Here is a 26,374-nt window from a genome sequence, read left to right as displayed (position 1 = left end):
CTAGGCTTGTTTTCACTAGAAAATTTGGCCACATTTGAGGACTCTCATTAATGAGCCTGAAGTTAAACACGACTTAACGGTCAGCATAGACTAGGGCTGTTGGGTTTCAACTCATGCCAGCAGGTTATGGGTAAACCTTACTGAAACCAGCATTACCTATGACCACCTGACCGCAGTTAGCTACACATGACTTGTCCCGATCTACACTGACTGCAAAATTATGTTCTACATCATAGTAGTTAAAGCAGCTACTCATGTTTGTGTGCTAAATTGACCTAATTTTCTAGTGAAGAAAAGTCCCCCTCAGTTAGCTGTGGGCTCTTGATTAGGTTTGATTGTGACACAGAGCTGTGGAGGGGCAGGTTCTTGATGACCCTATTGAGGTTGTGTATGTGAATAAATTGTCTAGACTATTTTGTGCTGAGCGCAGGTTATATCTCCTCCCTCCAGCCCACCTCACCCCCAAATACCCCAGAATTAATACTCTGAATAATGCTTTTCAGTAGGGTCCAGGCAAAAATGGAGAATTACCTCTTGCAAAAAAAAGGATGCATCTCTTTTGCGGATGGGGAGGTTATTAGGCTCTTTAATCCTAAAATATGAAGTATGGCCTTCGGTACAGCCAGGATTGGGGAAGGGATACTACACTCACCAACCTATCATGGGTACGGGCAGAGGCTCTCATACCTCTGACAATTCCACATCTATTGGGCTCTACCTATTACAAGCAATTAGTATCCTTCTTCCTGTAATATATACTACTAGATGTATTTGAACAGAATTAACTAGATCCACATGATTCAGTCCTTTATTACTTGCTGAATCCATAGTGTATGTAGCCTGTTTTTCTGTTAGAGGGAAATGGAAGATGTGAAGGGTTCATATGGCAAAAGCATTCTGTGGGGCTTTTCAGATAGCTACAATGCTAAGCCTTATCTTGTTTACAGAACTCCATACAAGTCATTTGCAGCCACCTCACCCAATTTTGGCAGAGGTAGAATATATACTCAATAAAAGCAGCAAAGAGTCCTGTGGCACCTTATATAGACTAACAGACATATTGGAGCATAAGCTTTCGTGAATACTCACTTCGTCGGATGCACGTAGTGGAAATTTCCAGAGGCAGGTATAAATATGCAAGCAAGAATCAGGCTAGGGATAACGAGGTTAGTTCAATCATGGAGGATGAGGCCCTCTTCCAGCAGTTGAGGTGTGAACACCAAGGGAGGAGAAACTGCTTTTGTAGTTGGCTAGCCATTCACAATCTTTGTTTAATCCTGAGCTGATGTTATCATCAATGTTATAGTTGACATAACTAGGCTAGATTTGAGAATCACTTCTAGTCCCTCATTGTCTTTTGGCAACGGATTGATTCTTGAAGAGGCCAGGTACAGCCATCTCCACTGTCTTCTAGACACACACTTGTCCCTGCTCAGAACAGTATGGGAATAGAATTGGACATTAACATCTTGGAGGACCACTGTGATGAGGCTGAATGTCAGACACCCCACTTCTGACCTCCCAGGTTAGGCTCATATAACAAAACTTATTCTGACAGTACCCCAGCCAAAATACATGGAGTGGGAAGCAAAGATGCCCTGTTGTCTGTTAAAGATGTCAAGCATCCGTACTTCTTTGGTACATCTGCTGTGAGAATGCCTTTTGGTAAGAGTGCTCAGGAACATGTGCACAAGAATCAAGCTCATGCTCAAAGTGACTTCTGCCCTCTCTTACTTTATTTTTGCTGGCAGCAATGTTTAAATCGCTTAGATTCAGATTCTGTCAACAGATGGTTCCTCAGAGCCTCCTCTGTAAGCAGAAGACTAGATTCTTAACATTGGAAGGTGACAACAGCTCCAAGATCAAAAGAATGGGAAAATGAAACAAAGAAAAATGGCAGTTTTGGAGACAGTCACTATTAAAGCCTGGACAGTCTCAAATTAAAAACAAATAGTTTATACTTTGGGACTTTTTCCTCAAGAATTGCTCCTGGTGCAACAGAACTGTAAAACTTAACTAGGTTTGTCTGTGCTATGCTATAGACATCTGACTGATCACCTTTTCTTTTTCCTCAAATAGCAGTCCATGGACCCTTTCTTCTCTTCGTTCTTCAGCTTGCTCCCCCTCAAACTTCACTGACTTTTCTCCAGAGAGGGAAACTCTGCTTCGCCATTGTCACTCTGTAATCTATGCTTATCTCTTTGGCTTGGTTACCTGAAACAATCAGAAACTTTAGTCAGAGAAAAAAGGTGTTTAACTGTTGCATTTGAACAAGAGCAACAGTGTAAAGATTATAAAATGAATGGAAACCAGATCTGAGAGACAGGTGGAAAGAAAGGGGATAGAACTTAATAAATATAACAAAACAATTAGCATGGGGAACCTCCTGTATTCAAGGTTAACTGAATAGAATAGGTGTGAGTAAATGCAACCTGTACTGAAACAATAGAGGGAGCTTAGGTGAGGAAAAGGAAGAAGAAAAGAAAGCAGAGCTGTTCCAAATGGCGAGTTTGTTTAAATGAAGAACCTGTTTAATCTCTTTCACCACACAAACACAAGGAGCCTGATGGATGCAATCAAGATTGCTGTTATTGTGTCATAACAAGCCTCGCTGAACATCAAACATCAGATCAAATTCATCCATGTCACTAATCCTTTGGCTTCAGTGGAAGTACACCAGGAATCAATCTGGTGCATTAGACTACAGCATGATCAATGTAAAACTCGATCAGCAAGTTTCAACTGTGAGTGCAGCCCCTTTGAAGCTTGCAGACTGCGGCATCAGTCACAAAGGTTCAACAGGGAACTCTATGTGCATTAAATCAGCCTCTCACAGTTCTGCAGAGGGGCCAGAGCACAGAAAGTTTCCAGTGAAAACAGCACTGATATTGCAGGAGTTTCACCAGATGGATTCATAAATAATCAGCTGCAATGTTCAGTCCCCATCTTTCCAGGATCCATGAGTAGTTTGATTTCCTGACAGACTCCACACACTGGGTGCATCAGATCATTTGTCTCCTACCTTTCTTTTTCTGAAGTAGGCAGTTTGCTCCTATTGTTTATGGAGCACAACACTGTGCTTAGTACTCTACAAACATATCAGGAGGCATAGTCCTTGCCCCCCAAAAGCTGACTTTGTAAACTTCTTTAACAATTACTTTCACCTACCATTATAATATCAGATACCATGATTAAAATATTCCAAATCAATTCCATTCAGTAGACAGAGAACTGGTCTGGTCCAGGGTATTGGGAGTCGGAAAGCCTGAAGCCTATACCTGACTGTATCACTAATTCACGATATGAACATGGGCAAATGACTTGACTTCTGCACCTTTGTTTCCTCAATTGTAGAAGAGGGATAATGATGCTAACCCTCCTTTGTAAGGCACTTTGCACTCTATATTATTAGATACTAAATTAATCTATATATTGATGACCCTTATGGCTTTTAAAAATCATCCATATAAATATAAATATATCAGAGCCTTTCCTGTCCATTGCAAGGCAAACACCTTGCCTTCTTGCATCCTTTCCCCTTTGTGGGTACAACAACTCCCACGAAGCATATTCATCTCACTCTCTCTTTTTCTGATCGTACTTACTGTACCTATTATCCACTATCACCATTTTACCAGGAGATGAGCAGGTCTTGCATTTGCACTTCATGAGGAGGCCAGCCATGGGTTACTGTAACTTCTTCACTGTCATCTTGTCTGGATTCCTCTCCTCCTGTCTCTACACGAGATAAATGAAGACATTAATCTCCTTGGCCCACAGCAGCTTTTTAACTGGCCTCTGTCCTGCGAGCTCCCCTGCCCATCTCCAGAACACTACCTGAGCAGGCTGCACATTCACCTACTGTTCCATCTCTGAACACCCCTCAGAGCCTCTCTTTATGGATATTTCTAAACTGCAGTCATGAAGTATAACATACCAAGCTAGTTTAAATCTGTCTCTTGCTGAGGCTCTGGCTGAAACCTGCTCCTCTATGCACACCCTATTCATGGCCCCACTAAGTCACGAGACTTTCTCATCAACCTCCTCTCTGCACTGGCCAAAATGGCCATCTACTAATGAAGGAGGATTTAGAGGCTCTCTAACTTGTCTTTGACTGTTGGGCCTTTTTCCATTCCCTGGCCATTTCATGCATCTGGGCAGAGACTCCTCTGGGTAATATTCACTGTCTCCTTGGACTCCTTCATGGAGCAGTGGATATTTTTGGGGATACTGAGCAGTGAATCTCAATCTGCTTCCCCTGTTTCACACCTTTGACCCCACTCCCATTCCCATTTCATGATCTGTTGTCCGTTCAGTTTATTCCTGGCTCCGTGGCCCCTCTCCACATCCTTCCAGGATTTCAGATAGGCTAGCACCTTTCATGATCACTAAATTCACTTACATTGGGGATTATCCCTGCTGACTGTCAGACATTTCCTTCCAGCCCCACACTGTTAGCATACGGTAAGTCAGTTACAGCCCTTCCACCCCAGAGATTGCTGCATTTAAGCATGTATGCATACAGTTCTAAAGCATTTGGAATCCTTATAGATGAATTAACACTCTGGAAATGTAAATTATATTCATACCATATCTGAACAAAGGATATATTTCCGAACCAAATGTTTTAAATATCCAGATTCAGACTTGGCAAACAGTTATACAAACATCTTTCAAATTTAAAACAGTGTGGCACCTACAGAGCAGTTTCTGTGCCAGTCACTTAAGATGCCGGAAGAACTATCCTTGATTTTATTACTAGCATAAGACTTCAGATCTCATCTACAGAGCACAGTACAGACTCCATGTAAAAACAAACTACTCCACTAGGTGGTAGTATTGCCCAGTAAAAGCTGAGTTGCCCTATGCACAGAAAGAAAAGGAGTACTTGTGGCACCTTAGAGACTAACCAATTTATTTGAGCATAAGCTTTCTAAGGTGCCACAAGTACTCCTTTTCTTTTTGCGAATACAGACTAACACGGCTGCTACTCTGAAAACTACGCACAGAGCTAGCTATCTGCTCAGCATTGCTGCATGCCACTTCTCCTGCTCCTAACTCCCTCCCCTCAGGGTTTTACTGACCCCTGGTCCCTTGTGCTTCTTAATTGCTAGAAAGCAGTGTAATCCCTTATTAGTCTGACATCTCTGGTTATTAGTATCAGATTGTTACTGAGGGGCTGGCTGTCCTGTACCCATTAACAAGAAGAGGACATAGGGAGGAGGGAGACGAGGGATGCAAAGCTGAGCAATAAATCAGGCCTATCTAGAAACTCTACAGAATTCTTTATTATTAGTGATATTGAAATGGAATTACCTCAGCCAGTGAGGAAAGCTGTGCAATTATAGACCCACATCTCCCAATTATGCAAGTCCCTGAAGTCTGATTGGCTGAAGGGGACTGATTTGCATATTGATTGTAAGGTTATTTCTCAACATCCCAATAGGCAAATAGTTCTACTCTTATTGCCTGATGACAATGATCAAGCCAATGAACCTCAAATCCTACCCCAATCACAAGTTTCTATACTACACCTTTCATATCAGGAACCCTGGAATCCTACACAAATCTCAGGGGTTGCAAAATTCTCTTGTTTTGCCTCTCAGATCAGGATTGCCACCAGTGCCCAATGATTTCTCTAATTAATTTCCTGTTCCCAGCTCAAAATGCAATAAAAGTTGTGTGATTTCAGGTTTTTAGCCTAGCACATGAGTTCTCAGCCTAAGGGTCATGACTCAGCCTCTCTGTACAGCTAGATGAGAGGAGGTATCCCAAAACTATGCGGGGAAGGATCCCAGAATGTTTTCCCGATGAAACACACTGTGGTATGAAAAAAAATTGAGAATCAATGGCCTGGAGAGATACTGGGAGATAGACACAAGGCTTCAGGGTTCTCTTTATCAGGACACACAAAAATGCATGCACTTCACTTGTACTTCATTTCTTCTTGTTCACCATATCTGAGGGAGTTTGGTAACTGATTATTTTGGTAGTTATTTAATTGAGATAACCCCTGTGCCTTTATCAAGACCCTCTCCTCTGTTCCTTTTGAGGCTGCGGCTATATGGAACAGGAGATCTGAGTTGCATATACGTATCCTGGCTCCATAGCAGATGCAGAGAAGACAGAAATTATGCTTATTAGCTAATGCTTCTGGCAGATTTCTGCAGCTGCTTAATGCCACTGAAATGCAGTAGCTTCCAAGCTAGTTTCTAACAGAGCTCTGGAAAATTTGCAGACATTAAGAACAGAGACTATTTGTTCTGCTGTTGTGTAGAGTTAGTTACTCCCATGACTGCATGGGGAACAAGAAATTCTTTTGAAATACACAGAGTCTAGAGAAGCAGCTTTCATAACAGTGTATTCATCCACAGGGTTACTGCAGGCAAAACATACGCACTGCTATACCAGAGGTACTCGCATGTACGTTCATACACACACACCTGCCACGTGATGCCATTCCTACCACACAGCTACATTCCCACACATCCCTACGCACATTCAAGTGCATCAGACACTGTCCTACACGAAATCTCACACACCTCTGCATTTATTCAAATGTACATGCACATAAGCGCACACCCCTACAAACACTCCTACACATATACACATTCACGCATACTCAAGCCAAAGGCACCAGATCTTTTTATGTCCATTAATGTTAGAATTGAAGTCCTTACCCGAAGGACATGGTCCAAGGTTTTCCCAACAAGCTATATATGGTCAATATTGGTAGAAGATCCATTCTAACAGAACATTCAAACAGCATTCTGAGTCACATGCAATTTTGGAGCAACAGGCTCAAGCCACCCATTTTACCTGGACACATCATCCATCTCCCTCCCCATCTATTCATGTCTCCAACATTAGCAGTTTTGTTTTGTGAGACAATGGGTCAGCTTCTCAGGCTTTATAAGGCATTTCTGTCTAATGGAGCAAAAACTGGTTTATGTGCCCATCTGAAAAGGGCAGAGAGAAATCCTCAGATGGCATATAGTTTATTCCTTGCCACTTCCCCTGCATAGCCTTTAGCACAGGGGTTATGCTGGAGTGGACTGTACTCCAGTGATTCCTCAGGTGCCATAACAAGTCCCTGTATACTATTGCAGGTAGCTGTACATTATTTACTGCATTTATTGAAGCTGCTCTAAATTATTTTGGGGGCCAGGCAGATCCAAAGATGGCGAAGCACAAAGTCACCTTTCCTAGCCCCACAAGTCTTGCACCAAGCACAGCTACACCAGACCCAAAGACTGAAGCCAATGTTACCATTGCAGGACAGTATCAACTTAAACATATTTCCTACTTCAGCACAATCATTTATTGGCTGGGTAAATCTATATAATTTATCTAATTTATGTATTTATAATATGGCCATTTATATATCTGAGTGCCTCCCAAACTGCAATGCATTTATCCTCGATTCTTCTGTGCGGTAGAGCAGTTCCACTGTCCCTATTTTACAGATAGAGGAACTGAGGCACACAGAGACTAAGTGACTTTCAAAAAGTCACAGAGGGTGTTATTGGCAGAACAGGAGAATTGAACCCAGGTCTCTGACTAGCACCCCAACCACTGGACAATTCTTCTTCTTTGTCTTTGGGTCAGATGAAATCTTACTTTCTATTTTTGGTCATTTGTTTCTGCGGGAAAGTTCATCTCAGATGCTATATGGGTTGGTCACTGAGATTCCTAGGTTTTTTTACACACTGTCCTGCTGGGCTGATTAAGGCAGAAGCCAGGTAGGTGGCCTGAGATAACGCAGTGATTCAGTGCTTCATCCAGGATATCAGAACCCTCCTCTCTCCTTCAAACCTTTTCCCCAGTTACTTGACCATATTGCATTTTAAAGTTGTGAACTCCTGCAACCTGATTCTGCTTGCTTCACCTTTGTGGTATCTTCCGGAAGGGATTTCACCTAGGGCTGGCCATTATTGACCTATAATGGCTGCATCTTCTTTTTTGTTAACATGTTTCACCTTTCAGGTTAGGCATTTCGTGGAGCTGCTGGAATTACTAAGGTATGTTCCCATCATCAGTGATAGACTGGAAACAGGAATGGGGGAGGCAGAAGGGGGGGGAACTCAGATTGCTGGTTGAGGTACAGAACTATATCCCCCTCAGCCGCATGAAGCTCATGCATGTAACATACCATAGACATCTGTGTGGTCAATGACTGCGCTGGATTATTCATCATGGAAATGAGAGGAACCTGACAGTAAAAGAGGATGGACAGAGCAATAAAGAAAAGAACCCATGCCACCAGGGAACACAACTGGACTATGGCTTATTCTGCTTTTATTATGGCCAAATGCTGCCTATGGTGACAGGCACATTAGGAAATATATGAGAGAGATCAGATAGATAAGAACACAGATAAGCTGAGACCTAGTTGAGCATTCTATATCAAGATAAACTGAAAACTGAGATTTTTGAATCTTTGGCGGCTTCTTTTTCATTCCCCCACCACACACACCATTCTCCCTCCTCCTTAATGGGAACATTTCCTGATGTGGGTCACATGACAGCCCCCGTTCCCCACCACAATCACCCTAGCAACGGTCTCCAGTACAATGACATCACACCATCTCCTAGGTAACAGTTCCTAGTACAATGACATCATGACATCACCATAGTGATGCTCCATGAGGCCAGGGAGAAAATATTTTAAGTGGGTGGATTGTGGGAAAGAAAACAGAAAGAGGATTCTGTTGGGGGAAGCTGGATAAAAGATACCTAGGGAATGAAAGATAAAGCATGGAACTGGTGAGGAGAAAGAGAATGGAGAAGAAAGAGGAGAGGGGGATGGGAAATGGAGTGGAAGGTATGGGGGAGGAGGAATCTTAGAACACTTTATGTAAAAAAACAATAAAGACACTCTGATCTACCTTAACCGATAAATTATTTAGGTCAGACTGTGGCTTGAGATATTGGAGCAGAGTGAGGAGGGGCCACACAGCAAGCAGGAGTCTCTACCGGAATTGCCAGAATTCCTCCAGGAAAGCGCTGACTGGAATGAGAGTGTAGTCACCCAGAGTGCAGCAAGTCCAGCAGAGGAAGGGCTGTGTCACAGTCCTACCCTTGACCATCCCCACTGGGGAGCTAGTGTAGCAGTGACATTAACCTGGCAGCACTCATACTCCTGTGCAGGGCAACAGAGTGAAGGCTCAGTTGTTGTCCTCTCTCTGCCCTTTGTGGATCCATACAGGACCAGCCACAATCTGGCCAATTATTGCTAAAAATGTCCTGTTTCCACTGACCAGAATGGTCAGACCTCCACAGAGAGGGGAATCAAGAGGTCAGTTGTGCCTCTTTCCTCTTCCCTACCTTTCTAGATCTTTCCCCCCTGCTTACATACTTTCAAATGTTTGGGTTTGTTGAAAGTTTAACCTTCGTTCTGAATTAGTTTGCTTATTAATTCTGGACAGTCTCAGGTAGTGAGTAATACTGACAGCAGCCTCTTCAAGCTGCAGATGTAAACCTCATGGGGAAAATAGCTTACTCTAGCACCTGGAACTCTGATCCTAGTGATACCACAGAGTGCCATCAGTGTACACAGCCTCGTGCAGAAGGCGAAGTACAAATAACAGGTCCGTGCTTTCAGTCTACAGCAATTAGGACAGTGTCCTTGAATAAAGTTTAACTGCCATCAAGAGTTAGGTCCGCCATAAACTTGCAGAACCCAAGAAGTCCTGTCTTTAGCTTGGAGACAGAAAAACAACAATAAAACATTTGTTTCTTAGTTCTGGGCTGACTTGGTGTTGTGTTGCTGTTGCACTGTTATAACATCACAACATGATGCAATAATATGGCACTGCAACAAATTACAACATTTTGGATATTCATGTTCTGAAAAATAACCTCATCATGGAAGCTAATGAATTAAAGAAAAGATCCATTTATCCCCTCAAGCTTCTGAGAAAACAGTAGATCCTACCTGTTTTTCAACCAAGTGAGTAGACACTGTGATAAAAGCCATGGGTTAAGAATGAGTGTGTGCACATTTTTCTAGTCATGGCGGGCATAACCTTGCCTTCAGTGCTATTGTTATCTCATGACTTGAGGAAAATCCCAACTTAATTTCACACACACACACTCACACACACCTCCATAAGGTTTCTGTTCAGCTACATGCCCTGAAGATGCCCCCTCCACCTTTCCTTCCCACAAGAGGGCTTAACAAAGGACAAGAAAACTACCAAACAAATTTGCAATGTGATAACGTGACTGACTTCTTTGACCAAAAGGGACAGAGTTCATTTCTGGTCATTAGAGAAACTCAAGTCACAGAATTCAGATTTCAACTACCACCAAAGTTCAGGACTTTTGGGATCAGGCTTTGGGTTTGGATTTCAAACGTGCCCAATCAGAGAGGGGGGTGGGGGGGCGGAGATGGGGTTAGAAACAGGTTTTGGTTCAGGCCTAATTCTCAGATAAGCAGAATGGAAAGGTCAATGCTACTGGAACTTGTGAAAATGTCTATACATTTCAACTGAAAGGAAGATGGGGGGTTGGGGCTAAGTATATCAGATGTTTTGTAGCAATAATCAGTAACTAAACAATCTCACATCAGGTACTCCTGCACCAGACCATTATTATTTGATTTGCAGCAGTGCTTTTAACATACTAGTCACTTTGAAACACACACACACAGTCAAGTATAGTATAGCCTGGCTCCTATGAGTAGGGCATTTTGAGATACAGCCCTACTGCAGTAATTCCCACAAGAGTCTCATTGCGAAACTCTGCAGTCATCAGGCTGGAAATATTCCAGGCACTTAATCACAGGCAGGGTGAGAGTGGAGAGAAAGAAAATCTCAGGGAGATAGCAGCAGCACAAGGATAGATATGGAGAATGAGGGAGAAAAACAAGAAAAGGAGATGGGGAGAGGAAAGGGAGAAAGAAAGTCTCACATACTGTTGACCAAAAATAAACACCCTATCTGAGAGACAGGTGCAGGAAAGCAGGGCCAGCTTTAATTCAGCAAGGTTATTTTTGTCCCCCTCCCTCTCTGAAAAATGCACTCAGAGAATAGCAAATTACACATGCCCCATGTACAATTCATGCCTGTTCCACAACAGTTCTCCTAGAATCAGGTAGCCCAGCCCATCACCCAAGGTTTTCACAAGTTCCAAATGCTGCCTCTGCAGAAGGAAAAGTAAAAGGGAGATAATCTTAGAGAGCCCAGCACCAACATGAAGGGAAAAGAATGCAAGAGAGAACAGCAAGTGGGAGAAAGGAAAAAACATGTTTTACAGGTTTGAGCTGTAAGGCTGCGGCAGCTACATGAATGGAGACTTATGTTTCATTCTAGGCTGTCATATCTCCAAAAATAGGTATTTTTAAGGACACAGAAATGGTGGCAAAATATAAGCCAGTTTCAGTTTTACTGCTGATGCCCTTAGATTTTGAGTTCCTATAAAGACAAAAGACAACACACATGTGGACTTCTCAGAAACTGCCAGGGTTCTGCTCCTAGGTGGTGAGGAGAAATGGGCTAACCAAAGAAAAGAAAATTCACTACAAGGTTTTTTTAAATACGTTTTCTTAAGTCATTATAATGAATGAATATATACAAATGCCTAATACGTTAAAATTACCATGGAAAATACTACATTTTATATTTGCACATACAGGTATAATGCAGCCATTAAGTATGAGCCAAATTCTGCTCTTATTTACAAGCAGAATTTGGTCCACTAGATATCACAGGGAAAATCCACTTTAAGGATATGAACAGCAGCAATTTAGTGTGATGTATTAATAAAACCTAATTAACGTGGAGACTCAAAGCCTCCTTTATCAGTTGCTACAGTGCCTGTGGAGTTTTAAGTACATAGGAAATGGGGGTATAATGCTAAGAGGTTTTTTTTTTTTTTTTCCAGTAAATGTATATTGCAGTAAGACAAAGCAGACTCCAGAGAAAAAGCCATTCCAGTTGGAGATTAGAACCCAGACATAATTGTGACTGGCATTGGGATAGATGAATGAATAATGTGTAAAGTTTCCCACCAGATACACAATGCCATCAGCACTTCCTATTAAAGCCACAAGCAACCATTAGAAATGTTTTGGAGAATTAAGCAATATACATGGCATACAAACAGAATAAATAATCATGTGTGAAATGCTTAAGATTGAAATACGAAGATAAACTCAAAACCATCTCCTACACTCCCATTGTGAACCTTTTGCAACTGATACTAATCACAGTGACACTTCATGGCACAAATTGTGTGTCATGCCTGTGTGACATATTGTGGAAACATATTGCATGAAGGTTATGAATAGCTATGTATCACTGTGGGCCAGAGATTAGATGTGGCTCCAAGGGGGAGAGTTGCCAGAGGTCTGCCAAAAAATAAAAACAGTGGGATGATTAAGGTGCATCACCCTAGGTTATAAACACCTCCAGAGAGGTACCGCCTCCTAAAGAGGCATGCATATACTGTTTCAATTTTTTTCCCCCCAGAAACAGGCAAAAAGGGCTTTTGATTTAAAAAGGCTAGGTTTAAACTGACTCAGGTCCTTCTTTCTGAACCAGCAAGCGGACAGGGTTCCACAAGACTGATGGATGACTCCAGGTACGTTTAGTGTGTGTCAATCTGTTTATAGTTTTTATTATCTTTAAGTTTAAGGTAAATGCATTAATAGAAATATGCTTGCTTAGAAAGATGGGTGGTAACTTGTAACTGGGCAATACATAGTTCATAGCCCTTTTATACTATTCATAGTCCTTGGAGAGAGAGCAAAGGACAGGCACTGACCTTTTTAGGCAGTCTGGTTTGATGGGTATATCACAGTGTAAGACAGGGAGCTGTGCAGCCTTAAAACCCCCTATCAGAAGGGAGAGATGTAGGTCTCCACCCAAGAGAGGTGACAGTTGGGAGCCAGAAACCTTAAGTGAATGTCCTTGAGGGTCCATAAAGGGGGAATATAAGTGTGGTTACCCTGAAACTGTAAAACCTGTTAGTTGCAGATTCTTTCGTCCCCAGAAAGGCTAAACTGACCAGTTAAATATTGTAAATTCCAGGCTCTCTACATGTCATACTGACTGAGGATAACATGCCTGCAACAAAAGATAGCAGGACAAAAGACAGGTAGGACAGGGTGCTGAAGGTCTGATTCTGATTTCATTTACACTGTGTAAGGGCTTTCCTACACTTGGAAATTTACTGAAATAGCTATTTTGGAATAATTATTAATTCCACTTCCAAAGTGGAGTAAGCTAAATCAGAAAAAGGCACTTTTATTCTGGAATAAGAGCGCCCACACAGGGAGCTATTCCAGAATACCTATTTTGGTAAATTTCCAACTGTAAACAAGTCTTTAAGGACTGACTGCACTGAAAACAATGAAGTTACATATCAGTAATATAATTAGTCTGAGATCAGATTCAGGCCCTAACATATCTCATTATAGAATTTTTATTTCTGTTAAGAACTCACTCAAATCAAAAGAAAAAGCGGCAGCTGTGAGGATATTATTCTGAAAAGATATGTAACATCTCAAGCTTAATTATCTAGATCATATGAAATTGCTTAAATTTTTTAACTAATTTACCTGTTATTTTTATGCCATTTGTTCACATTTTGCATCTCAGTTTGGGCAAGAAGAACTTAAAAATTTCACTAATTTTTATAGTTTGCTTTTAGTCAATTTCACTTTCAACTTCTCATGCACTACCATTATAATCTGATATTGGCTTTGAAAAACAAGGAAACATTTGTCGTTTTTTGGGGGGACGGGACTCTTTTCCTTGGAATAAAAAAAAGGCAGGAAATAACGATGTTTGTTTTTAGTTATGCTTTTTTTTTTTTTTTTTTTTTTTTAAGAACAAAACCTACATTTGCAATCAAAATATAGCCTGACAATATCGCTAAGATACCCAGCTACTTGGGCAGGCAGACCTTTACACCTGCATGGAGCTCCTCTGGATACAATGGGGTTCCATGCAGCTGAAGCAGTCCACACACGATGTCACTTACATGATCAGAGTCTTATTAGACCCAAAAAGTCAAACTTTCCCCTCTAGGTTTTGGCTGTACACCTTGTCAGAGTTTCAGGCTAGTAGAGTGTTGGCCAGCTGTCACCAGGTATCAAAGAAAAGCTCAGACATGGAAATTGGATAAGGGGCCTGTTGAGTTCATACACCTTATCCTTCAGTTTCTAACCAGAACAAAGAAATAAGCCTAAAAGTGCACAACCAAATGTTTTTACACTCAATCAGGAAAATGAAATGGCTTACCTGTTTCTTTTCCCATCTGAATGTACACATTATGGAATTTTTCATAAATCAATGGAAATTTTAGATATGTAGTCTTTACAGATTGCTTTGTATTCCAATGAGTGGCACTGATTCATAAAATGAGGCAGAATAGCACTCTCTATTATGTTTTTGTAAACTTGAAATACTGTTGATTTTTATTATAAAGACATACTTTTTACAATTTCTTTTATGTTTGATACAATGTTAACTACAAAAATGGAAGAAATATTAATTCAAGGAAAGAGAATTGCTAGGGCAACTAACTGAAAACCAAGAGAACTGCAAACCTCAGATATGGAAGCCAGGACAAGGGTTAACTCAAGGTATCAAACCACTTTTGTGCACTAATGTTGGCAGATTCTTTTTATTTATTGGTATCATCAACCAGTATAACAGATGAGTGCCAGCATATGCTTTAAATCCAAGTCAGCTATGCCTTGAGACCCTTTGCTGGGGAATCTTTATAGGCAAGGAAGCCTTAATGGGACATCTGTTAGAGTCAGCAAATACAATACTTAGAAAGCTAGAGGGGGCACTACTGAGCAACAAGAGATATTCCTTCCCTCAGGACATGTTGGAATTCCAACATGGCTACACTACATCACCATGCTGGCCAACCAGCAAAATACTTGGGAGACAGCTACACTATTTCCAGCCAAACATACTCATGCCACCTGCTTCCATCTCTGAATTCAGGCTGCAAAAACAGTAATGTGAGATCTTTACTTCAGCACTGCTCTGGTTGCTATGGCGACAGGAAGCTGCTGCAGATGGTCCCTGATTGTCTCTTATAGTCCTCACAACACACAGCCCCTGGCAGCACACATCAAGAATTCACATAATCTGACTAAAGTACTAAGGTCCTTATTCAATTTATATTCAGCCCTCTTTCAGGCAAAACTCATTGAAGTAATTGGGAATGTGCTGGAGTACAAATTAAGGATGCCAGAATTTGGGTCTCTAGTAGAGAAAAGGGTCTCCTTTTCTTTTAGCCATTAGGAGGAATCCCCGAGCAATCACCTGAGCTGGAACAAGGGCTGTACCGGGGGAAAGGATTGTGCCCAGACTAGGAAGGTGTCCAGCTCCAGTCTGTGAAAGAAACATATTGAAACATCTCTAAGGGTGAGATTTTATCTATATTCCGTTTTTATTACTGTACTAGACTTAGACTGGTGTGTTTTATTTTATTTTGCTTGGTAATTCACTTTGTTCTGTCTGTTACTACTTGGAACCACTTAAATCCTCCTTTCTGTATTTAATAAACTCACTTTTTACTTATTAATTAATACTTGAGGGTCAAACAGTTGTGCATCTCTCTCTTTCAGTGTTATAGAGGGTGAACAATTTATGAGTTTACCCTGTATAAGCTTTATACAGGGTAAAACAGATTTATTTAGGGTTTGGACCCCTTTGGGAGTTGCGCATCTGAGCGTTAAAGACAGGCACACTTCTGTAAGCGGCTTTCAGTTAAGCCTACAGTTGTTAGGGTACGTGGTTCACACTTGGGTCTGGGTTTGCAGCAGGCTAGCGGATCTGGCTCAAACTAGGCAGGGCACTGAAGTCCTAAGCTGTCTGGGCAGGAAAGCAGGGGCAGAAGTAGTCTTGGCACATCAGGTGGCAGCTCCCAGGGGGTTTCTGTGATCCAACCCATCACAGCTGCAACAACAGAGCTCAGCTAGGGGGTAAAATTTCTCTCAAACTCCATATAATCCTCCAAAATGCATGGGACATATGCTAGAAGGACTTACCCATTAGCACAAAGAATCATGACTCAATCCAGATCCCCTTGCTCAGCAGCAGGCTCTTCATTAGAGAGGTTTGGGTAGGGTCATTCCTCAGAAGTTTAAATTATGTTTCAGATTCTTGAAATGCCATAGATTTTAAGTCCTACTAATACATGCTCAGTTGGAATGGAGGCATTGGCTCAGATATTCACTTGTGCCCATTCAGAGCTCCAATCAATGCAACCAACTGGGGTGCAAAAGTGGCTATACAGCGATGCTTGCACTCCCCCAATCACTAAGGCTGTCTCAGGTTGCTCTAAATTATGTTGGCTTATAACACCATCTCTAAGGAGCCATTATGCCAACTACAGCTGCCTAAACCACAACATGCTCCAGCCACACACACCCTCCCATCCATGAAACACCCCCTACATTAGCGTAAGCTAGGAGAGTGCAGTGTGGAGCCTACTTCACCTGCTGTGCACAAGCTGGGGATACCCCAACACTAGCAGATTCCTCACAGCTGCCCTCTTCGGATAATCTTTATGTTCCCTTTACAACACTGAAGGTGTGGAAAGGCATTGGAGCAGGGTCTAGGATCCAGCCTGGTGATTGCGGTGTTATTTGAGCTACACAGACGTCTCATCAAAAAATGAAATTCACCTAGAGTAATGGATACAACTACTGAAAGTATCACTGTGGTTTTTGAGGTTTCCAGTATGATCCTACTGGAACACATGTGGAACCTGTGGATTTGTTTATTTCTTCCCTTAGACCCATTACCAAATGGAAAAGTTCTTCAGACAGCTTACCAGAACAGTCCAACTACTAGCAGACTGCCCCCAAAATGGGTTTGACCATTTTCAGTGGATGTCACAACACACCAAATATAGTTCACATTCCTTTAGATACAAAATTGTAGGCATGTAATCCCTGGGAAAATGATCTTCAAGAACAAAAGCATATATGTGCCGGTCATTAGATTGTAGATATTACCCTGCCACACCTTTCACCATTAATATACTCTGGGCTGTACAGCCAAATACAAAGCAAAAAATAAGCACTCATATGGCCACAACTTCTAAATTGGGTCAGAAGAATTTATCTGCAAGAGTGAAGTCTGGTAGAACCAGCTATTCACAGCTATCCAAAACATACTTCAACTATTGATGGTTATTCCAAAACTATGGAGTTTAATAATCGGTTGCATAAGTGCTGCCAGTGAACCTGATGCTTGCAGGAACGATGTAATACCATTAACCAATCAGAGCTTGCCGAGGTCTGATTACAAGAAATATCTCTGGGAGTGGTACTTAGGGCGATGACAAAAAAGAACATGGCAACATGGATACAACATTGCCTGACTTACCTGGGGCATCTGACCACCACAGAATTTGGATGTTAACCGTACTGTTAAAGCAAAACTGCTTCACCATCCACTTAACTAGCTGGAACTCAGGATTATTAACAGATGGATGGAAGGGTTTCTTGTATATTAATTCACATACCCAGTCTTTCATTTAATTGTGTCTTTAGATTGTAAACCCTTCAAGACAGGGATTCCATTTTGTCTTTGTACAGTGTCCAGCACAATGCAGCCCCAATCGTGACTGGATTGTTGAGTACTATGTTATATAATAATGAGAATGAAAGACAAGGGAGAAAAACCCAAACACACACAGAATGTGGCAAAATCTAGTGGCAGATAACCTAGCCCCTTATGGAATTAGGAGTTGTCTAAATGCAGTCATAACCAAATGTTATAGAGGAAACATTAAAGGACCAGAAAAACAACAACACATACGTAAATACTATCCTTCACACTCATGCCCAACACCGATGTGCAACTAACTATAGAATATTTAAGACATTATTAGCTATAATGAGTGTATCTTTAGCCTTCCCATTTATGACAAGAAAAAATGAGCATCTCTAATTGCAACAGACAGTGAGTTCCACAGCTGAGGCTCATAGTTATATCCTAGTTCTTATCGCCTCTAGTTTACAACTGAGGGAAATCTAATAGCTTGCTGATTCTAACTATAAAATCCATCAAAGACTCCTACTGGCAATGAGGATGAGAATCCTGGGCCTTGATCCCAAATCATTAATACTGATAGCCATGTGTCCTAGATTGATATGTGTCCCTTTCCAACTAAGTTATTCTCAACCACCACCCCAGATCTCTGCAGCACCTGAAATGTTGAAGTCACAGTAGGACATCTGCTCACAATTTGCTCCTTCCACAAGTCTTTACGCTCTTTCTTCTACACCATACCTTATGCATGGACACTCTTCCTTAACTGATCCATAGAGCTACAGCCCTTACCTTCAAATCCCTCCTGAGGGCTTACTTCTGCTGTGACCCCGACAAGAAACCAGACAACATATGAAGCGAGGCTGAAGAGCACTTGGGAAAAGTCCATGTTTATGGAACTAAAAACAAAAAAGCAAATATCCATAAAATGGCATGTTTGATTTGTTTTCCTTCACTTTCCCATCTTTTTATGCTGCTTGTCTTCTTGGAGCGGACACTCTGTCTACCTCTCTGTTTGTACTGGGCCTAGCACAAATGGGCCTTGATCCCAAATTAAGCCTCTGGGGCTTGCTGTAATATAAATATTAAATAATTTATTTATATCAATTATGATTTCCCAACTGAGTACTTAATACGTCGCAGAGGCATACCATACTATATCATTTTCTCTAACACGAAAACCTCTAGCAGTGACTGTTTTTCAAGTTAGTGATCCCACATGAGGCATATATAACATTTGCTTTTCTAGGAAACACTTGAACATCTAATTAAACTATCTTCTGAAGAGCAAGCCTTATGAAAAACTGAAAGCAGATTGGAATTATGCACAATTTCCAGTGGGAGTTAACTTTTACTGTGTCTAGCTTGAATACCAATGCAGTGTATTCCTACTACGCTTGAAATAAATACCCCATCCTACTGCATAATCTCCTAAGTAGTTTTCATGCTAACTAAATTGTGTTTTGTTTTCTCTTTATTTTGCAAGTGTGCAACAGGTTCAGTCATTTGGCCAATTTCTAGACTTGATTACATATTACAATCAGGTGTTAATAAAACTTTCAAAGATTTTGCATGGTTCATGTATAAGATGTGTATGCATAGCCAATTTCAAACAGGGACAAAATATGTCATTAAGATTGGTGCATCAAATTGCATCAAAGAACACCACCACTGGATGCGGAGCTGGTAGGCTTTTGTAGCATGGCTTTTAACCCCTGGGCATGTGTCTAGATTGGATCACATTCTGAGAAATCTTGACCTCTTATGAAATTTGGAGATGGGCATATTTCAGCCTCTAAACTTTTTTTATTTCCATTTATAATTATCCGCTTAACATAACTGCTCTCTTTAATATTGCTAATACAAATATTTCTGATGTACACGCAATGTTTCCGAGCTTAGATTTAAGTAAACACAACAGAAGAAAGACAGAGCAAGGAAAACAGCTGATGCGTGGTAGTACATTGAACAGGGAATACACATTGTCTTATGACATTTATGCATAGCTAGATAGGCCTCCCATCTAAACAATTACTGCTATTTATATTGCAATAGCACATAAAAGCCCCAGTCAGGATTGGGGTCTCATTGTGCTAGGCACTGTACAAATACCTAGGAAGAGATAGTCTCTGCCCTGAAGAGTTTACAATCTAAACAGAAAAAACAAATGGAGAGGGGGCAGGATACAACTAGCAAAATGAAGGAAATACTAGTTAATGAAAAACAGTCTCAAACACAGTAAAAACATGTACTTGTGGCACCTTAGAGACTAACCAATTTATTTGAGCATGAGCTTTAAGGTGCCACAAGTACTCCTTTTCTTTTTGCGAATACAGACTAACACGGCTGTTCCTCTGAAACCAGTAAAAACATGAAACACTATAGCATACAGTCCCTCTACATACAGTATGTTAAGTCTAACAAGCATGCCACAACCCTGGAATTACTGCACTGATTGTAACCCTTCTATATCAAACAAAAGTGAAAGACAAAACAAAACAGAAAAGCTGGGGTTAATTAAAAGCACAATAGAATAAGGCAAGAATCAAACAAATAGATGTAAAAAAATTGTAATTTGCCTTTTTTCTATTAAGCCGGGTTGGTGTTTTTGTTTTTTGGGTTTTTTTTTTGGAAGACTGGAACTAACAAAATCTAATGGCCAAGTATCTCTCTGACCATTTGTCCAAGAGATGAACTTAAGATTTGAAGATTGCCATGCTGCTAAGCTACAACAGGAAACCAGGATGGGATCTACTACTACTTCTCGGAATTCACTTACTCCTGAGGACATTCTGCGCCAAAAAATAAAAATTCGGTGCACAATATTTTAAAATTCTGTAAATGTTATTTGTCAAATAAACGTGGAGGCTCCAGCTTGGCATTGGGGAGCACAGGCCACCGGCTGCACAGAGGTAGATCATCACGCTGTAGCTCTTCCCCCCTCCCCCTGGGACATGGCTCAGCAGTGAGGCTGCACCCAACCCTGGCACAGCCCAAGAACCAAGCCTGCCCCAGAAACACCTCAGGGCCCTGCCCCTCCGTACCAGGTGCACCAGGTGTGGGCTGGCAGGCTCAGCCCAGCAGTATCCAAGTGTGGAGGGGCTTCGGGGGGGGGAGGGGTGTGTGGAATTCAGGTGTGGGTTGAGAAGGTTCTGTGTGGGGTAATCTGGGTGCAGGAGGCTCAGTAGGGGATCCGGGGGCAGAGATCTAGATGCACAGGAACTTGTTGGAGGATTCTGCGTGCAACAATAATGGGACTCTGCAGGGGAGTCCAGGTGAAGGTGGTTGGGGCTCAGCAGGGCAGGGTCTGGGTGTGCAGGGGATTGACAGGGGAATCTGGGTGTGGAGAGTTCAGTGGGGGGTCCAGATACTGGAGGAGTGGAGCTCAGTGGGGTGGGGACCAAGTGAGGGTGGCTCGTCTGGGTGCTGGGGGAGTGGAACTCAGCAGAGGGGGTTCTGGGTGTGTGTGTGGGGTGTGGTTTGGTGGGAGGGTCTGGGTATGAGGGAGTCTGGATACACGGGGGTTGGGGGGTGGATGGGGGAGGAGCTTCCTGTACAGTGATCCGTCCCCCTGCAGCTGAGGAGCAATGGGTGGGGAGTTTGGAGAGTTTCCTGCAGCCTGGGGAGAAATCTGGGAGTAGGTCTGACCCAGCCCCGGATGCCATGCAGGGGAAAAGAAAGTCCCATCTTCCCCAGCCCAGCCACGACTAGCAGCTGAGCCTGGCGCAGGGTAGGAGCCACCAGCTGGGTCTTCCCCAGTCCTACCTCCTGCCCCACAGTGATTTACCTCTCTGCCGGCTGCCCTGGGTACCTGAAATATATTGCAGGGGAGGGCTGCATGACTGCTCGTGGCTTCCCTTTGCTTCCCTGTCAGAAAGTAATTTTTCTGCGGGGAAGCAAAGAAATCTGCTGGGGACATGAATTCTGTGCATGTACAGTGGTGCATAATTCGTGCAGGAATAATTCACTGTCCACTACCAAAAGAGCCATGGACATAATCAGAGAGAGAATCCTGAGGTGTTTTGAGTTTGTTGCCTAGAAAACGTGAGAAATACCATTTTAAATTAAAAACTTGGTTTTCAAATATATAAATATATATTTTTTTCAAGCTTTTGGGTGGCTGAGCTGAGCTCATTGACGAACCTAAAATAGTCTTAAGCCTGAAAATGTTTCTAAATTATTGTTGTTGATCCATGTACGTTTTTCTTTCACTTATCAAATGAAACTTATCTTTTTCTCTAATAAATCTGCCCACTCAGCTGAGCTCTGAGGGATCTCATTGGTTAAGAGCTAAAACAAAAGCAGATTTCCTGAGCAAATCCTCCCATGGATGCCTCAAATTCCAAAGCTAGAAGCTATTTAGTTTTAGGTTAATAAAGTTTTGAAAACATTTTGGTTTCAAAACTGAGGTGCACAAAGCAATAACTGAATCATAGCAACATAGCTGGAGTTTAAATTATCAGCCCCACCATCAATTATATTACCATGACAATTAAGTAACTATCTGAAATAAGCCACACATAAAAGAGCCTCTGCAACATTCATGAAGCAGCAGCAGATGATATTGTGCTGCATTACCCACTGTTACAGCCTGGCCTAGTAACCCACTGTACAGTCACCAATCAGTTGCAAGTGGACCTAATTACTGGGTCCTATGTGCTGGTAAAGCAACTGGGTCTGGATAGGTCTACCCACCGTTTCCAGATCTGGGTCTCCAGCAGGGATCTCCAACCTTTTTATGCACAAGATCACTTTTTTAAATGTAAGTGCAACCCAGGATCTACCCTGCCCCTTCCCTGAGGTCCCAGCCTGCTCACTCCATTCCCGCCCCCCACTGCTTGCTCTCCCCCACCTTTACTCACTTTCACTAGGCTGGGGCAGGGGTTCATGAGGAGGTGCAGGCTCTGCACTGAAGGGTTCAGAATGTGGGAGGGGGCTCCGGGCTGAGCCTGGGGCAAAGGGTAGAGGTACAGGAGGGGGTGCGAGCGAGCTCTGGGAAGGAGTACAGGTGCAGGAGGGGAGTTGGGGTGCAGGAGGGGAGTTGGGGTGCAGGTTCTGGGAGGGGTCTCCCAGTCTGCAGCGCAGTGGGGCTAAGGCCCCAGCCCCACTCAGGCACACTGGCACCTCCACCCCATCATGAGCTGAGCCAAACACCACACCTTGCCAGCTAGTAGTGCACCACATGGCCATGCCGCTCCCGGAAGGGGCCAACATGCTCCTGCAGCCCCGGGGGGGCGGCACATGGCTCTGCGTGCTGCCCCTCTCTGCAGGCACCACTCCCATAGGCCACAGCTCCCCGTTCCTGGCCAATGGGAGCTGCGGGGGCAGTGCTTGCAGGCAGGAGCAGCACATGGAGACCCCTGCCTCACCCGCGAGGGCATGCTGGCCACTTCCAGGAGCGGTATGCGGCAGGCATGAAGCCTGCTTTAGCGGCAGCCCCACTGAGCCGCCACAGCTGGAGATCGCGATCAACTGGTCAGTGACCACTGGTCATTAGGGTACATACCCAGGCTCAGACCTCCTGTTTGATGACTACCTTCCTTGGGCCACAGCTGCTCAGCCACTTTAACTGCCCCCCCCCCCAGCAAACCAATGTCTGAAACCTCCAAACCCTCCTAGTCACTTATCCAAACTCCCCCAGAGCTCCATCTAGTCTGTTGGCTCTCTGGGCTTCTACATTTATCCGTATGGGTAAAATATGGCAGGAAAGCCAAGAACACCGGCTTAGCAAAGCAATTTCTTAACCATAGTCATTTTACTCTTAAAAAGCACTTAAGGGTTGCAGATCTTTGAAAAATAAGATCTGAACTACACTTTCCAATTCCAAGGTTTGTCAGCATTTCGGGCTGGGCAGAGTCCCTCCTACCTTCTCTCCTGCACTTCCTGCCTACTTGTGGCAGTGGTTGGCCCCCTGCACAGAGAAGCACCCACTTTTAAAATGAGTCTCTGTCTCTTTTGCCGTGTGATCCACATAGCATGCACGTCCTTTCCCCTTGTGGACTCCTGTATAGGAAAATCCATTGTTCCATGGGGATAGGCCAGTAGTTCAAAGACAGAATCAATAGCCCTAGATTGCCATCTTGAAAAACTATCATCAAGAAGCCATCAAAAAGTTGTCTAGACTTTTTCCTGGATAGTGCATTGTCTGGAATACATTACAGTAAATTGCCATGGACAAGTTTATACATGTGATAAGTGCAGTAAATAATACAAAATGAAGTTTATAATTGGATATAGACACATCCCACTGTCACACTCATCCCTTATGTGGTGGGGGTGTCATGTCTGGAGGCAGAGGCATAAGGACAAGATGGCAAGAAGTAGTTATGTTTTTTATAAACCTATTTTAGAAATAAAAGTATTGCAGATTGTCTGCATAGCCTTGATCTTGTTTAAGGCTTCCCTCAAATTTACAGAAACCTGCCTTTGGTCCTGGGAACTTGTTACACATCTGTTCCCTCCATAACTTTCCCAGTAAAGCTATCAATGACAGGAAAAGAAATAGCTTCTATTTATTGAACCAGGTGGAGACAGTCTGGCAGAACAGCTCCCTCAGAACTTCAGATTCTGAATGACTTATGGTGACAAAACATTTGCAAACTGATAGAGCCTTATCTCAAAGATCAGCAAAAATAAACTACACACTTAGCCCTCCTAAGCATGTAGCCATTGGGTGTGTCTGGTGATTTGCAAATCCCTTCAACTAAACACAGAAAGCCAATATTTAAATTGGATTTTCAGTGACCTTTTCTATTCTAGAGAGATAACCACATACGGTGGAACAAATTTATCTAGAAGTACTGAGTTTGATAATTTAAAGTCCTGAAGCTTACTCTATTTTACCGGCCAGTGGCAACAGAGGTAGCAGAGTTTATATTAGATGGCTCTTCTACTAAATTAACTAGATTCCGATTTCAGTTACATCAAAGTAAAACCAAACTAACCCCACTAAAGTCAACAGAGTTACTCCAGATTTACACAGTGAGATCATATCTGATCTAATATGTCCACCAATTTAAACATCAGCCAAGTGACAAGATATTAAAAAGGTACATTGCAAAATGGCAGTTTTAGTAACTAAGAAGTAATATCAGATCTGAAAAATATCAAGTTCGCTAACTTTCACTTTTGACCCTTTGGGTCACTCAGCAATAGAGCTTTTCATTTTCAAAGCTCTTTACAAACATTAACTAAATAATCTGAAGAACAAAAATCAAATCAGTGATAGGGAAAAATAATTTAGTTAAGCAAAAATAAACTAAAATTAGGATAATTTAATGGCTGTTCATAAGAACTACAAGTTTTCAGACAGCCAAAGATTCACAATTGCATTTCTTATTTTGAATGCAAAATGAAACTGAATTGTCAAGTGGAGCCAGAGAACACCATGTTGGCCCCCCCCAAGTTCCCTACTATTAGAGTACCAAAAAGATATTTTAAACAGCAATCAAATGTGCATATTCACTCCTTAAAATAGATGATAATCACAGTCATATGATAACATCTGGATCACGTCTTCAGTGTAACATCACACACAACAAAATGAGCTATCAAATAAAACTAAGGAATTCATTTCTTTTGGGAGCAGCAAACAGAAGCCTGCATTCGTAATTCATAACATTTACAGAATAACTAACCCTCATATAATCTATCAAGTTTGTCCACCACCACCACAATATTCTTACCAACAAGAGTGAAACTTTCAAGGACTATTGTCCCAAAATGCACTTGTTGGACTTGTTGCCAGTGACTGACTAATTTCTGTGCCTCTGATTCATGAGTCACCCAGGGAGTGGAGAACTATTAAAACAAACAAAAGAGAAATTGTGCTTTGATACTCTAGTATAATATGAATGGAGACTGGTAATGCCAAAAGATATTCCTTGCACTGTTCTTCACTTAAAGCCTCAGGTATCTCAAGCAATTAGATTAACTTTACATAAAGACAAAATCAGAATAATTCTTAAACCGTGGAAACCAACCATTTCCCCCATCAGTCATACCACAATGAACCTACCTTCAGTAAAGCATGTTGGAAAGGGATCACACCCTCATTGAAATACTTTCAGGACAGTACCAACAAAATCAAAATATCAAAGTGACAAACTTGGTGTGACCAAAGCGAAATGATATTTCACATTAAAGCAGCAACTTTAATAAAGGTGTCACATACAGGAGGGCTGCCCAGAGGCTGAACTTTATTTCCTGTTCCCAGTCACCCAAAATCAGATCAGGATTACAAAAAGAGTATATCCCGTCACACAGTGGGATTCAGTAACCATTGATTCCAGTGGTTATTACAGTAAGAACCAATGTTACAATATACTTTATGTTTTGAGACTTTAAACTTTGGCAAAAAGTGGTTGTTTAAATTAGCTGTAACTATCCTTTGGATGACAGGTTTCAGAGTGATAGCTGTGTTAGTCTGTATCAGCAGAAACAATGAGTCCTTGGGGCACCTTAGAGACTAATATTTATTTGAGCATAAGCTTTCGTGAGCTACAGCTCACCTCATCAGATGCATGAAGTGAAAAATTCAGTAAGCAGAATATATAGCACATGAAAAGATGGGAATTACCTTACCAAGCGGGGGATCAGTGTTAACTAGCCAATTCAATTGAGGTGGAAGTGGCCTATTCTCAACAGTTCACAAGAAGGGGTGAATACCAACAGAGCGAAAATTACTTTTGTAGTGCTAACGAGATGCAATGCAATCAGGGTGGCCCATTTCCAACAGTTGACAAGAAGGTGTGAGTATCAGCAGAAGGAAAATTACTTTTTGTAGTGCCCATCCACTCCCAGTCTTTATTCAGGCCTAATTTGATGGTGTCCAGTTTGCAAAT

The 26,374-nt window shown here is 42.1% G+C and overlaps 1 long non-coding RNA gene across 3 annotated transcripts in view; it reads left to right on the top strand.

Moving 5' to 3' along the window:
• The first annotated feature begins 12,448 nt into the window (after nt 1-12,448).
• Nucleotides 12,449-26,374, top strand: part of LOC125623246 (uncharacterized) — a 28,980-nt gene continuing 15,054 nt past the window's right edge. For 2 of the 3 annotated variants that reach the window (XR_007352929.2, XR_007352928.2), the window contains exons 1-2: nt 12,449-12,585; nt 15,263-15,392. This is a non-coding gene — a long non-coding RNA (uncharacterized LOC125623246). Of the gene's footprint in view, nt 12,586-15,262; nt 15,393-20,219; nt 20,357-26,374 lie in introns of those variants that run through there. The other variant, XR_007352927.2, reaches the window with a different exon arrangement.

Source organism: Caretta caretta, chromosome 15, assembly GCF_965140235.1.
Source record: "Caretta caretta isolate rCarCar2 chromosome 15, rCarCar1.hap1, whole genome shotgun sequence".
NCBI classification, from domain to species: domain Eukaryota; kingdom Metazoa; phylum Chordata; order Testudines; family Cheloniidae; genus Caretta; species Caretta caretta.
This window is presented reverse-complemented; position numbering and strand designations above follow the sequence as displayed.